The sequence below is a fragment of the Coregonus clupeaformis genome, unplaced genomic scaffold, assembly GCF_020615455.1.
Source record: "Coregonus clupeaformis isolate EN_2021a unplaced genomic scaffold, ASM2061545v1 scaf0497, whole genome shotgun sequence".
Classification (NCBI taxonomy): domain Eukaryota; kingdom Metazoa; phylum Chordata; class Actinopteri; order Salmoniformes; family Salmonidae; genus Coregonus; species Coregonus clupeaformis.
In genome coordinates this window covers 23,824-38,543 of record NW_025533952.1, presented here as the reverse complement: position 1 = coordinate 38,543, position 14,720 = coordinate 23,824, and the positions used below count along the sequence as shown (strand labels likewise).

Below are 14,720 nucleotides of genomic sequence, written 5' to 3'. Positions count from 1 at the left end.
CTTCCGACTTCAACTGTACATACATACATACATACATACACACACACACACATGCACACACACAAAAGTATGTGGACACGCCTTCAAATTAGTGGATTTGGCTATTTCAGCCCCACCCGTTGCTGACAGGTGTATAAAATCGAGCACACAGCCATGCAATCTCCATAGACAAAATTTTTTAGTAGAATGGCCTTACTGAAGATATCAGTGACTTGGCACTGTCATGTCAACGTGGCACTGTCATGGGATGCCACCTTTCCAACAAGTCAGTTCGTCAAATTTCTGCCCTGCTAAAGCTGCGGCAGTCAACTGTGAGTGCTGTTATTGTGAAGTGGTAGGCCACACAAGCTCACAGAACGGGACCGCCGAGTGCTGAAGCGAGTAGCGCGTAAAAATCGTCTGTCCTCGGTTGCAACACTCACTACCGAGTTCCAAACTGCCTCTGGAAGCAAGGTCAGCACAAGCTTCATGAAAAAATGGGTTTCCATGGCCGAGCAGCTGCACACAAGCCTAAGATCACCATGCGCAATGCCAAGCATCGGCTGGAGTGGTGTAAAGCTCGCCGTCATTGGACTCTGGAGCAGTGGAAACATGTTCTCTGGAGTGATGAATCACGCTTCACCATCTGGCAGTCCGATGGACAAATTTGGGTTTGGCGTACTGTTTTTCATGGTTCGGGATAGGCCCCTTAGTTCCAGTGAAGGGAAATCTTAACGCTAAAGCATACAATGACATTCTAGATGATTCTGTGCTTCCAGCTTTGTGGCAACAGTTTGGGGAAGGCCCTTTCCTGTTTCAGCATGACATTGCCCCATGCACAAAGCGAGGTCCATACCGAAATGGTTTGTCGAGATCGGTGTGGAAGAACTTGACTGCCCTGCACATAGCCCTGCCCTCAACCCCATCGAACACCTTTGGGATGAATTGAAACGGCGACTGCGAGCCAGGCCTGATCGCCCAACATCAGTGCCCGACCTCACTAAAGCTCTTGTGACTGAATGGAAGCAAGTCCCCACAGCATTGTTCCAACATCTAGTGGAAAGCCTTCCCAGAAGAGTGGATGCTGTTATAGAAGCAAAGGGGGGACCAACTCCATATTAATGCCCATGATTTTGGAATGAGATGTTCGACAAGGAAGTGTCCACATACTTTTGGTAATGTAGTGTATCTCATGCCACACTGTTTGGCAAACCCTTATGCTTGCTAGCTAGCTCATGTTAGATGAGAATAGCAAAAGTTAAATACTAGTTATCTAAAAAATTAAAACGTCAACTTACCCTTTTGCCCAAGACTTTAGTATTTTCCTAATGTTCTGAATTTTAGTGACGTTGCCAATTCTTGTTCCCGAATGTATTTCGTTATTTGGTACTCAAAACTTGAACTGGAGATAAGCCAGTTGGAGAATGCAGCGTTGCCCGCAACCTAATGATTGGTCCCGTAAGCGGGCCTTCTGACTTTGTGTCTGTGGTAACTAGTGACCATCCACCTGAAGTGAGCAAAACAGTTGACCACCTTTCTGAGCTGTGTCACCACAAATCTTTCTCAACCTAATACTGCGTTGAAAACAACTGGGAACTCTCCGACTTTCGACTTCAGTGCAACTTGGTACTCGGAAAAAAAAACGTTTCAATGCCCATTGCTGCACGTCACTTTTACTTCGCCGAATTGACGAGACTGACTTTTTTTCATAGAAACTAGTTTACCTGAAACACGTCTTTCTCCGGGAAGTGAAAGAGCGCAAATATAATAATCACGATCATGTGCAGTCAATCGCCCATACCCTACCTCATAGCCCTGTAGCCTATAATATAACATTGATTCATATTGACTAGGCTAATCAATATGAATCAGCGACAATGTAAGTAAGCCTAAAATGATCGACATTGAACGTTGAAATCAGTATTTTAATGACTTAACAATTCTGCGGATGTCTTACCCCTAAATCACCTCTCTCTGCGATGGCCTAACTTTTACAAAACACTTTTCTACATCAAATTGTAAAAGAACGCTACAAACCTCAGAAACATTTTTCTTCGACCGATAGCGTCCATTTTTTCCTCTACTTCCTTATAAATGTACTTCCTATTTCAACACAGTGGGCGGGTTCACCACCTATAGGTTTATAGTATATATGTATGTAATGTAAAGTCTTCATACACTTAATGCAAGTATTCAGCCCATAAATTCATATTTTATCTCGTAAAAGTGGGTTTTTATTATTTTATTTCAGGATTTGATTTAGTGATGTTTTGCAGTGTTACCAAGAGAGGGCCCTGTGACAACACCCAGGTTTGGCAGAAGGACGCTAGACGGTCATATCTGTGTGGTAACATGATAGGATGGGTAACCAATGATATACAATGACTCTGCAAACCCCCCAAAATACCCATTGATGCAAAGAAACCCCTTTTAACCTGTTGCGCGATGGTGGAAATTGTATGTTACTGTACGTTTTGCTGATGATTGCATCCAAAACATTGGCTCTTCGAGGGATGTGAGATGCCGCTGGCCGATCGGCAAGCTCCGGTTGAAAAGTGCCCGTTGCCAAAAACCCGAGGATGGATAACACTTTGACGTGCACCCGAATGGCATGGGTTTGCCTTTCTAAAGTAGGTCTTAAATCCTCTCAAAGATCCTATAAGATTGGTTTTGGGAAACGATATCTGATGAGCCAATCTGTACTTTCTACTAAAAAGTCCCACCTGTCTCTAAAAACGTGCTCTCTGTGAAATGCAGCGGTGCCAGATCTTCCAACAGAGCAGATCAGCCATCTCTCATTGGATTTCCATTATCTCAGTCTTTTATAGGATTTACACAATAGTTTCACTTTCACACGTACCTCTAATTTAACAAATGACTGTACTTTATATGGATTATTATCGTTACCAATGCACCGATGTGGTCAATTATATTTAGCCTGTCAAGACATGTTGCATGAATTCACAATGTCAATACAATAAAATAAATAAAATAATGTCATTATTACTCTCACAATAAAACCCATTTTCAACATACAGTATATTTTCCCCGTTCTACGCTTGACAAGCAGTTCCCTTATTCCACCACTTGGCACTGATCGGGGTCATGGGGCTGAACACTCTCAAGCTAACATTTATATTGATACATCTCACAACTATCTAGTAATCATTACTTTTAATGCTGTTAACAAATGTCGATGCTATAATATTATTTGTGCTATAAAGGCGATGGACTTTATTGCTTTTTTCATATTGTTAAGCAACATTCTAAGTCTGCTAACATTTCCTAATTAAATGTTACGAATTTCAGTATAAAAAAATCACTATCATCATTGATCTACAATAAGAGGTAGACCCGTTCCTCTACTTCATTATAAATGGACTTCCTGTTTCAACACAGTGGGCGGATTCAACACCCATAGGTTCATGTAAAGTCTATATACACTTAATACAAGTATTCAGCCTATAAATTAAGATTCTATCTAGTAAAACTGAAATTACATTCTTTAATTTAAAAAGGTGATGTTTTGCAGTATTACCAGGAGAGGGCAGTGTGACACAACAACCAGGTTTGGCAGAAGGACTCCAGACCAGTGGTTCCCAACCTGTGGTCCTTGGGGGTGGTGCAGGTGGTCCTCAATTACTTTTTAGATTGTAGTATTTTATTATTCAAAAAATAATAACAGTTGGGAGTATTAATGGTATTATAAGCAATTTTACATTCCTTTTCACAATGCAACTAGTTTATAATAATAATAGACCTTTACAGGCTTTGTTACATTCACATCTATTGATAGAATTTGACCGGCAATATATTTGATGTGAAAAGAAAACAGCGACTCCAGCGAATGGTGGTCCTCAAGAACTTTGGACGGTGATTTGATGGTCTCCAGAATGGGAAAGTTTGGGAACCGCTGAGCTAGACAGTCACATCTGTGTGGTAACATGATAGGATGGAAAACCAATGATATACAATGATTCTGCAAACCCAAAACAGACTGATTATAATGTATAGTATATGACGTTACATTGAACTAATCACAGTAATCAGAGACCAACTCACACACACAGATAGACACACACAGATAGACACACACACAGTATATACAAAGACACACACACACAAAAATACATTCCTAGGTGAAGAAGTGTCTTAGTCCACAGACTAGGAGACAGGCCTCAGCGTCTTCGGATTAGGTGAAGAAGTGTCTTAGTCCACAGACTAGGAGACAGGCCTCAGCGTCTTCGGATTAGGTGAAGAAGTGTCTTAGTCCACAGACTAGGAGACAGGCCTCAGCGTCTTCAGATTAGGTGAAAAAGTGTCTTAGTCCACAGACTAGGAGACAAGCCTCAGCGTCTTCAGATTAGGTGAAGAAGTGTCTTAGTCCACAGACTAGGAGACAGGCCTCAGCGTCTTCAGATTAGGTGAAGAAGTGTCTTAGTCCACAGACTAGGAGACAGGCCTCAGCGTCTTCAGATTAGGTGAAGAAGTGTCTTAGTCCACAGACTAGGAGACAGGCCTCAGCGTCTTCAGATTAGGGTTCTACAAGAAAGAGGATGGAGGAGAAGGGAAGAGAGAGATCAGAAAGTATGGAGGAGAAGGGAAGAGAGAGATCAGAAAGTATGGAGGAGAAGGGAAGAGAGAGATCAGAAAGTATGGAGGAGAAGGGAAGAGAGAGATCAGGAAAGTATGGAGGAGAAGGGAAGAGAGAGATCAGAAAGTATGGAGGAGAAGGGAAGAGAGAGATCAGAAAGTATGGAGGAGAAGGAGGAGTTCCACCTGAGATAATGATGTGATGATGGTCCTATGATGTAACTACAATAAGATAACAGTCATTTATTACAGACAGAAACACAAAAACATGCTTCCATTCTGAAAAACAGTTCCTCTTTGATCTGGGTAGCTGTGTTTTTATTTGACCTATATTTTAATCATTACACATATTCAAGGGAGGGAGCAAAGAAAAAACTGTCTTACCTAGATTCACTCAAGTCCTTAACAAGATGGTTTTCATGTTCAACGAGAGCTTTGAGACAAGCTCCCGTCACTTCTGGTCCTTTGGAGATGACTGCTTTCAGTAGTTTTCTCATTCGGTCCTGTTCAGTTGTTTCAGCTGTTATTCTGGAGTGCTCTTCTTCACCAATCATGTTCTTTGACCACAGATCATCTGCTATTGGCATTGAGTTTTTGGTTCGCTGAATTAGTTTAGCCCAGTGTTTCTTCAGAAACTCCTCAGCAGGAATGTCAGGGACTGTTAATGCTGAAGGGAGGGTCAATTAAATTAATATGGCTTTAGGGTTAACAGCAGCTGTTTCTACATCTTCCAGTCTCTCCAGTTATCATTCCTCTGATAGTCATTTATTGTATAGAGCCGACTCCAGGGTTGTGGTCAATTCCAATTAAAGTCAGTCAATTTAAAATAAAAAATTGAAATAATAATTTTTCCTATTAGGTTTATTGAGAAGTCATTGAAAATTGATGCCCTTATTAATGTTTTATCAACAATCTAATCAGAATAATCTAATGTCAAAGTGGACATGTCCCCATACCTTCAACATCTGTAAGGTCCCTCAGTCAAGTATTGAATTTCAAGCACAGATTCAACTACAAAGACCAGGGATCTTTTAGAAAGCCTCATAAAGAAGGGCAGTGATTGGTAGATGGGTAACAATAACAAATCAGACATTGAATATCTCTTTAAGCATGGTCAAGTTAATAATTATGCTGTGGGTGATGTATTAAACCACCCAGACACATCAAAGATACAGTCGTCCTTCTGAACTGAGCTGCAGGGCAGGAAGGAAACTGTTAGTGATGTCACCATGAGTTCATTTATGATATTAAAACAGCTACAGAGTTCAATGTCTGTGATGGGAGAAAAACTGAGGATGGATCAACAACATTGTAGTGACTCCACAATAATGACTTAAATGACAGAGTGAACAGAAGAATACAAATATACAGAATAAAAATATTCCAAAACAGAAATACCTTATCGACATAAGTATTCAGACCCTTTGCTATGAGACTTGAAATTGAGCTCAGGTGCATCCTGTTTCCATTGATCATCCTTGAGATGTTTCTACAACTTGATTGGAGTCCACCTGTGGTAGATTCAATTGATTGGACATGTTTGGGAAGGAACACACCTGTCTATATAAGGTCCCACAGTTGACAGTGCATGTCAGAGCAAAAACCAAGCCATGAGGTCGAAGGAATTGTCCGTAGAGCTCCGAGACAGGATTGTGTCGAGGCACAGATCTGGGGAAGGGTACCAGAAACAGTTCTGCAGCATTGAAGGTATCCAAGAACACAGTGGCCTCCATCATTCTTAAATGGAAGAAGTTTGGAACCACCAAGACTCTTCCTAGAGCTGGCCGCCCGGCCAAACTGGAGCAATCGGGGGAGAAGGGCCTTGGTCAGGGAGGTGACCAAGAACCAGATGGTCACTCTGAAAGAGCTCCAGAGCTCCTCTGTGGAGATGGGAGAACCTTCCAGACGGACAACCATCTCTGCAGAACTCCACCAATCAGGCGTTTATGGTAGAGTGGCCAGACGGAAGCCACTCCTCAGTAAAAGGCACATGACAGCCCACTTGGAGTTTGCCAAAAGGCACCAAAAGACTCTCAGACCATGAGAAACAAGATTCTCTGGTCTGATGAAACCAAGATTGAACTCTTTGGCCTGAATGCCAAGCATCACGTCTGGAGGAAAGCTGGCACCATCCCTACGGTGAAGCATGGTGGTGGCAGCATCATGCTGTGGGGATGTTTTTCAGCGGCAGGGACTGGGAGACTAGTCAGGATCGAGGGAAAGATGAATGGAGCAAAGTACAGAGAGAGCCTTAATGAAAACCTGCTCCAGAGCGCTCAGGACCTCAGACTGGGGCGAAGGTTCACCTTCCAACGGGACAACGACCCTAAGCACACAGACAAGACAACGCAGAAGTGGCTCGGGACAAGTCTCTGACTGTCCTTGAGTGCCCAGCCAGAGCCCAGACTTGAACCCGATCTAATATCTCTAGAGAGACCTGTAAATAGCTGTGCAGCGACGCTCCCCATCCAACCTGACAGAGCTTGAGAGGATCTGCAGAGAAGAATGGGAGAAACTCCCCAAATACAGGTGTGCCAAGCTTGTAGTGTCATACCCAAGAAGAATCGAGGCTGTAATCGCTGCCAAAGGTGCTTCAACAAAGTACTGAGTAAAGGGTCTAAATACTTATGTAAATGTGATTTTATTTTATATATACACATTTGCAAAAATTTCTAAAACCTGTTTTTGCTTTGTCATTATGGGGTATTGTGTGCAGATTGATGAGGGAAAAAACGATTTTATCAATTTTATAATAAGGCTGTAACGTAACAAAATGTGGAAAAAGTCAAGGGGTCTGAATACTTTCCGAATGCACTGTAACTCATGTTTACTTACTTGTTGAATGGGTGGCAGTGATGTATTCATCTGAAAGATAAATAAAATGAGGTTATATCACTCTAAATAGCATCTGTTACAAAAGTACAAAGTTATGATTGACATATGCTCCTACCTTGTGATACCACTTCTTTCCATGCAATCCTCTCATCATCACCGAATAACTCCATCTCAATGTCAACCTCTGTCATTTTCACAACCGCCTTGAAAAAAGCTTGGTGTGGAGTCTCTATGTATGAGATGAATCTTCTGGAGATGGAGAGAGCGAGAGAGAGATTGCTTGCAATGTAAACATATGTTTCCCATGCCAATAAAGCCATTTGAATTGAGAGCCATCGAGCGACAGAGAGCAATGGATAGAAATGTGACTTAAATGTCAGATTCATGTTCTTAGTCTACTAAAACTGTACCTGTGGATTGATGTAGGTAGAACAGGGAATGTTCAGTCTGGAAGTAACTATTCAGTTTGAAGGCCTGCTCTGGTCTTGAGATGAGAACCCTTGAAGACCCTTGAGACTTTTCCTGTTGTTCCACAGCCCTGCGAAACGAGGCATGGAATACACAGCCAGTCAATGTATAGTCTTATTCAAACATTATTCAGAAAACTAGCAACACACTATTATCTTCATGTTATGAGTGTCAACATAAACCGTACTCACTGCTTAGTTAAGGTCACCTATAAAATAATGGTACCTCACCTGTATTTGGCTGGGGTTACTGGGGAACAGGTATAGGCGTGGAATTAGTGTTTCCTTTTTCACTGTCATATAGAGCATCAGCTCACAGTGGACATCTATGTTCCACGAAAGATATAGCTCAGTATAACAGAGATAGCTGAGAACTTGGGATGGAGAATCTTAGCATGGAATCTGGTGACCTCATGCACTTCCTCAACAGACACTCCATGTTCCTCTCTACATGAAGAATCTTCATCTCATTCCTCAGGGAAGGGTTGGTCCCTGAACAACACAATAAAAAGGGAGACAGAAAGACAAATATTTTATTATTCATCCAACTAAAACACAAAGAATATGCAGTATCAGATCACAGTAAACTCAAACTCCCAGAATATTCATTCATTCATTCAGGAAGTGAAACTCAGTTACATGGAAATGTCTTTCTGAATACTATGTCTATATGGTTTTACCTAAACAGACAAAGTGTGGCAGATGAACTTCCTCCAGTTCACCTAACTCCATAGTGATGTCCAGCAATGGACCACCTTGTCCGTACTGCATGTCTTTCAGAAGGTGACTGTAGGGATACCAGTTCCTGAAGTGATACTTCAGAATGACATCTCTGTCACACACCCAGCGGAGCCCAGACACTGTGCACTCATAACGTCCTTTGGGTGTCCTGTTCCTGAGGGCAACAACAAGATATGGTAGAGCGGGTCAATCGTCAAATGGAGAGGTTGGATTAGAAGCCTATTCCCAAAGGTAACAGGGAAATACACTAGCAAGCGGAATGAAATGTTAAAAGTAGTTATTTTACCTGAAGATTGTCACTCCCTGGACAGTGGAAGTCAAGGGTTCAATCTGAAGCCAGTGTGTGGAGTCCTGAACAAGGGCAAGCATCTCAGTTATACATATGGGGCCAGTTTCCTGGACACAGATAGAGTCTAGTGCTTGACTTAAAGCATGATCAATGGAAGTTTCAATAGAAAGTCCTTTAAGGTCCAAGACTAGACTTAATCTGTGTCCGGGAAACTGGCCCATTAACCAAAGTAACTAATCTAATGTATTTATTAAATGTTACATGGAATGCTGGGGATTGATCCAATTCAACTGTCTAATGACAAAATATGACAACAGCTAAAATCCTGCATGCCTACAAGCAGAACACAGGACTGTCTATATCCCAGTATGAATGGTTGGTCAGTACACACCTGGCTTTGAGACTGTGTATATATTACTAAAGCAGAACACAGGACTGTCTATATCCCAGTATGAATGGTTGGTCAGTACACACCTGGCTTTCAGACTGTGTTTATATTACTAAAGCAGAACACAGGACTGTCTATATCCCAGTATGAATGGTTGGTCAGTACACACCTGGCTTTGAGACTGTGTTTATATTACTAAAGCAGAACACAGGACTGTCTATATCCCAGTATGAATGGTTGGTCAGTACACACCTGGCTTTGAGACTGTGTTTATATTACTAAAGCAGAACACAGGACTGTCTATATCCCAGTATGAATGGTTGGTCAGTACACACCTGGCTTTCAGACTGTGCCTGACTCCTGAAGGTATGTAAAAGTAAGAATTGACATTATGACTTACCTCAACATGGTCACAAGTCTTACAGCTCTGAGGAATCCCTGAAGTCAAAAGTAGTTGTTATTTAAAATGGACAATCTCATGTAATAATGAATTAATAATTATTAAATAGACTTGTAATAAAAATGTATATAAGTGAGCAACAGTCTCATTAGCACACATTAGTGTTATATTAATGAATGTTTGTGGAAGCAGGAAACAACATGGTTCTGGTCCATGTTTTGGAGATGTTGGGGGCCTGATTTCTGGTAGATCCCAGGATGAGAGCTTAAAGGTAGAGTCAGCTAAATGATGTTGTACGAGCAGCACCGCAGATATTGTGATGAGCAAGATGCCTGACTTCTCTCTCACACAGTATCTGCCCATGTGCACGGGTTCTCTTCACTCTCTTACAGCGTGGTAGCCACGGGACCAAAACAGAGGAGTTTAGCATCGCGCTCCAACACTCTTAGTTGTTGTAGAAATGTACCCACTATGATGTTTACTTTGTGCATCTACATCATATTGCTGACTCTACCTTTAAGTTTTGTTTTGACCAAATAGATCATGATTGTGTTCCTTGCCTGGGACCTAAGTATAATGAACGCTTTAATCGTATTTTGATTTTAAAACAATTATAATTTAACACTCACATTTCTCAGGTCCAGGCTTGATACAACACTCTCCACCATGGTCTCTGCTGTTGGTAAAGCAGAAGGATAGACTGTGATTAAACTAAATACAACTGATAAAAGGCTTTATATAGCATACATATAGTCTTCATAAGCAATACAAAAGGTGTATAAAGGGTGACAGAACAGCTCCCTATGTAGGGTGCATTGCCAAATGTGACATAACACTATGTCAACTTCTGAATGTGGTCCTGTGTAGCTCAGTTGGTAGAGCATGGTGCTTGCAATGTTAGGGTTGTGGGTTCAATTCCCACGGGGGACCAGTAGGAGAAGAAAAAAAAAGGTACGAAAAATGTATGAAGCACTCACTACTGTAAGTCTCTGAGGATAAGAGTGTCTGCTAAATGACCACTACTGTAAGTCTCTGAGGATAAGAGTATCTGCTAAATGACCACTACTGTAAGTCTCTGAGGATAAGAGTGTCTGCTAAATGACCACTACTGTAAGTCTCTGAGGATAAGAGCGTCTGCTAAATGACCACTACTGAAGTCTCTGAGGATAAGAGTGTCTGCTAAATGACCACTACTGGAAGTCTCTGAGGATAAGAGTATCTGCTAAATGACCACTACTGTAAGTCTCTGAGGATAAGAGTATCTGCTAAATGACCACTACTGTAAGTCTCTGAGGATAAGAGTATCTGCTAAATGACCACTACTGGAAGTCTCTGAGGATAAGAGTATCTGCTAAATGACCACTACTGTAAGTCTCTGTGGATAAGAGCGTCTGCTAAATGACCACTACTGTAAGTCTCTGAGGATAAGAGTATCTGCTAAATGACCACTACTGTAAGTCTCTGAGGATAAGAGTATCTGCTAAATGACCACTACTGGAAGTCTCTAAAGATAAGAGTATCTGCTAAATGACCACTACTGTAAGTCTCTGAGGATAAGAGTGTCTGCTAAATGACCACTACTGGAAGTCTCTGAGGATAAGAGTATCTGCTAAATGACCACTACTGTAAGTCTCTGAGGATAAGAGTATCTGCTAAATGACCACTACTGTAAGTCTCTGAGGATAAGAGTATCTGCTAAATGACCACTACTGGAAGTCTCTGAGGATAAGAGCGTCTGCTAAATGACCATTACTGGAAGTCTCTAAAGATAAGAGTATCTGCTAAATGACCACTACTGTAAATCTCTGAGGATAAGAGTATCTGCTAAATGACCACTACTGTAAGTCTCTGAGGATAAGAGCGTCTGCTAAATGACCACTACTGGAAGTCTCTAAAGATAAGAGTATCTGCTAAATGACCACTACTGTAAGTCTCTGAGGATAAGAGTATCTGCTAAATGACCACTACTGTAAGTCTCTGTGGATAAGAGCGTCTGCTAAATGACCACTACTGTAAGTCTCTGAGGATAAGAGTATCTGCTAAATGACCACTACTGTAAGTCTCTGAGGATAAGAGTATCCGCTAAATGACCACTACTGGAAGTCTCTAAAGGTAAGAGTATCTGCTAAATGACCACTACTGTAAGTCTCTGAGGATAAGAGTGTCTGCTAAATGACCACTACTGGAAGTCTCTGAGGATAAGAGTATCTGCTAAATGACCACTACTGTAAGTCTCTGAGGATAAGAGTATCTGCTAAATGACCACTACTGTAAGTCTCTGAGGATAAGAGTATCTGCTAAATGACCACTACTGGAAGTCTCTGAGGATAAGAGCGTCTGCTAAATGACCATTACTGGAAGTCTCTAAAGATAAGAGTATCTGCTAAATGACCACTACTGTAAATCTCTGAGGATAAGAGTATCTGCTAAATGACCACTACTGTAAGTCTCTGAGGATAAGAGCGTCTGCTAAATGACCACTACTGGAAGTCTCTAAAGATAAGAGTATCTGCTAAATGACCACTACTGTAAGTCTCTGTGGATAAGAGTATCTGCTAAATGACCACTACTGTAAGTCTCTGAGGATAAGAGTATCTGCTAAATGACCACTACTGTCAGTCTCTGAGGATAAGAATATCTGCTAAATGACCACTACTGTAAGTCTCTGAGGATAAGAGTATCTGCTAAATGACCACTACTGTAAGTCTCTGAGGATAAGAGCGTCTGCTAAATGACCACTACTGGAAGTCTCTAAAGATAAGAGTATCTGCTAAATGACCACTACTGTAAGTCTCTGAGGATAAGAGTATCTGCTAAATGACCACTACTGTAAGACTCTGTGGATAAGAGTATCTGCTAAATGACCACTACTGTAAGTCTCTGAGGATAAGAGTATCTGCTAAATGACCACTACTGTAAGTCTCTGAGGATAAGATTATCTGCTAAATGACCACTACTGTAAGTCTCTGAGGATAAGACCGTCTGCTAAATGACCACTACTGTAAGTCTCTGAGGATAAGAGTATCTGCTAAATGACCACTACTGTAAGTCTCTGAGGATAAGAGTATCTGCTAAATGACCACTACTGTAAGTCTCTGAGGATAAGAGTATCTGCTAAATGACCACTACTGTAAGTCTCTGAGGATAAGAGTGTCTGCTAAATGACCACTACTGTAAGTCTCTGAGGATAAGAGTATCTGCTAAATGACCACTGTCTGTCCTATATCTAGGAGATAAAAGAAAGCTTAGGAAATATATTTGACACATACATTTAACCCCTATTTTGGGTTAGGCACAAAACTACCTTCATTACATAATTTTTTTCCAAACGGTACGGTTACCGTAAGACGTATCCCTTGACACTCATGGGGGTCGTAGAGCATCTCCCTAGTCCACAGTGGGGTCAGATTAGTTTCTAGCCAAAAGCGGTTCGGATTCTACAAACAGAAGTTGGCATATCGACGGTACTGACTTCAGATGAGTCCCCTGACAAAACACCCTAGCTCTGCCACCTTTCACCGCCGATCGTTGGATTGAAAAACAGATATATCTATCCTAAAATGACGGATGATTGATGGGGATTTTGTTATTATGTTACTTAGATTGACACACCGCTGCGTCAATCGATTTTAGAGGGGTTATTTAAACACATCAACAATAATGTAATTGTAGGAATGATTCCAGAGGAAAACACATGATAAAACATTGCTATGACTCACCTTTGATTGTGTTGATCATCTATCTGACACAGGGTCACTGAGGAAGAGAAAACGCTCAACCCAAACCCAGGATAGAGGGGTTCAGTGAATGTGGTGTGTTCTGTGTAAAGGTGTGTCAGTGTACCAGAGGAGGACACACTATAGAAGGACAAAGTACCAGCTGGCCAGTCCAGATACACTCCAACTCTCTTAGAAACAGGACCAGGGATGCATCTGCTGACTCCAGAATGGTAAAATAAATAGAGGCTATCAGAGCAGAATAAACACCAGGACTTCCTGTTGGCTCCAATCCAACTTTCATCCACCCGTCCCTTCTCTTCAGTCCTCTGTACACCACACCAATGTCAGCCATGTCACCATCCCTCTCCACCTCCCAGAAATAACGACATCCAGATAAGCCTTCTCTGCAGAGAACTAAGTAAAGATGGTCAAATCTGTCTGGATGGTCTTCATAATGCTGCTTGTCCTCCACCCGTGTCACCTTCCTGTTCCCCTCACACAGTATCAGGTGTGGGTTTGCTGTATTTGGGTCCAGGGTGAGATGACAGGCATCTGTAGACAAAAGGAGAGTTTAATCAAACCACATCTTCATATAAAATGTTGTTTTTGTAGGAACAGAACTAGTATTGATTAGTTACTATGTTACTATAATTCTGAATATGCAGTTGATTATGATTGAAGAGACTTACATTTCCTCAGCCCAGATTTCAGCCTGAACTCTCCACCATGATCCACACTGTAGGAGAAACAGGTTATTGACTGACAGAGACCTAATAAAGCAGTCAACATTTAAACCATATTGTTGTGTTCTGGTGCACTATCCAAGTTCATTACTAGAGACATACAGGTATTCTATCCTACCTACTGCATACAGAACAGAGTACAATTCATTACTAGAGACATACAGGTATTCTATCCTACATACTGCATACAGAACAGAGTACAATTCATTACTAGATACATGCAGGTATTCTATCCTACCTACTGCATACAGAACGGAGTACAATTCATTACTAGATACATACAGGTATTCTATCCTACCTACTGCATACAGAACAGAGTACAATTCATTACTAGATACATGCAGGTATTCTATCCTACCTACTGCATACAGAACAGAGTACAATTCCAACAGGATATCAGAGATGCAGAAGAGAGTATTCATGTGGTGATGATGTATGCTGTGTTGGAGTGCTAAGCCTGCTGGGTAAACTTCCCCTTAATTCTATCATCATGTTATAGTATCTGAAGATTATGCCTTTGTTAAATGTTTTTCATGAAGAAATAGAATGTTGTTTATGGTAGTATC

At 41.4% G+C, this 14,720-nt stretch overlaps 2 long non-coding RNA genes across 2 annotated transcripts; both read right to left on the bottom strand.

The window, feature by feature from the left end:
• Positions 1-4,962: 4,962 nt before the first annotated feature.
• LOC123484923 lies at positions 4,963-7,854 on the bottom strand. The gene is made up of 4 exons (XR_006658783.1): positions 7,818-7,854; positions 7,523-7,656; positions 7,408-7,437; positions 4,963-5,239 (listed from the first exon to the last, which is right to left on the bottom strand). It is a non-coding gene; the product is annotated as an uncharacterized LOC123484923 (long non-coding RNA).
• Positions 7,855-8,900: 1,046 nt separating this feature from the next.
• LOC123484925 lies at positions 8,901-13,700 on the bottom strand. The gene is made up of 4 exons (XR_006658785.1): positions 13,412-13,700; positions 10,322-10,368; positions 9,693-9,730; positions 8,901-8,966 (listed from the first exon to the last, which is right to left on the bottom strand). It is a non-coding gene; the product is annotated as an uncharacterized LOC123484925 (long non-coding RNA).
• Positions 13,701-14,720: the final 1,020 nt, after the last annotated feature.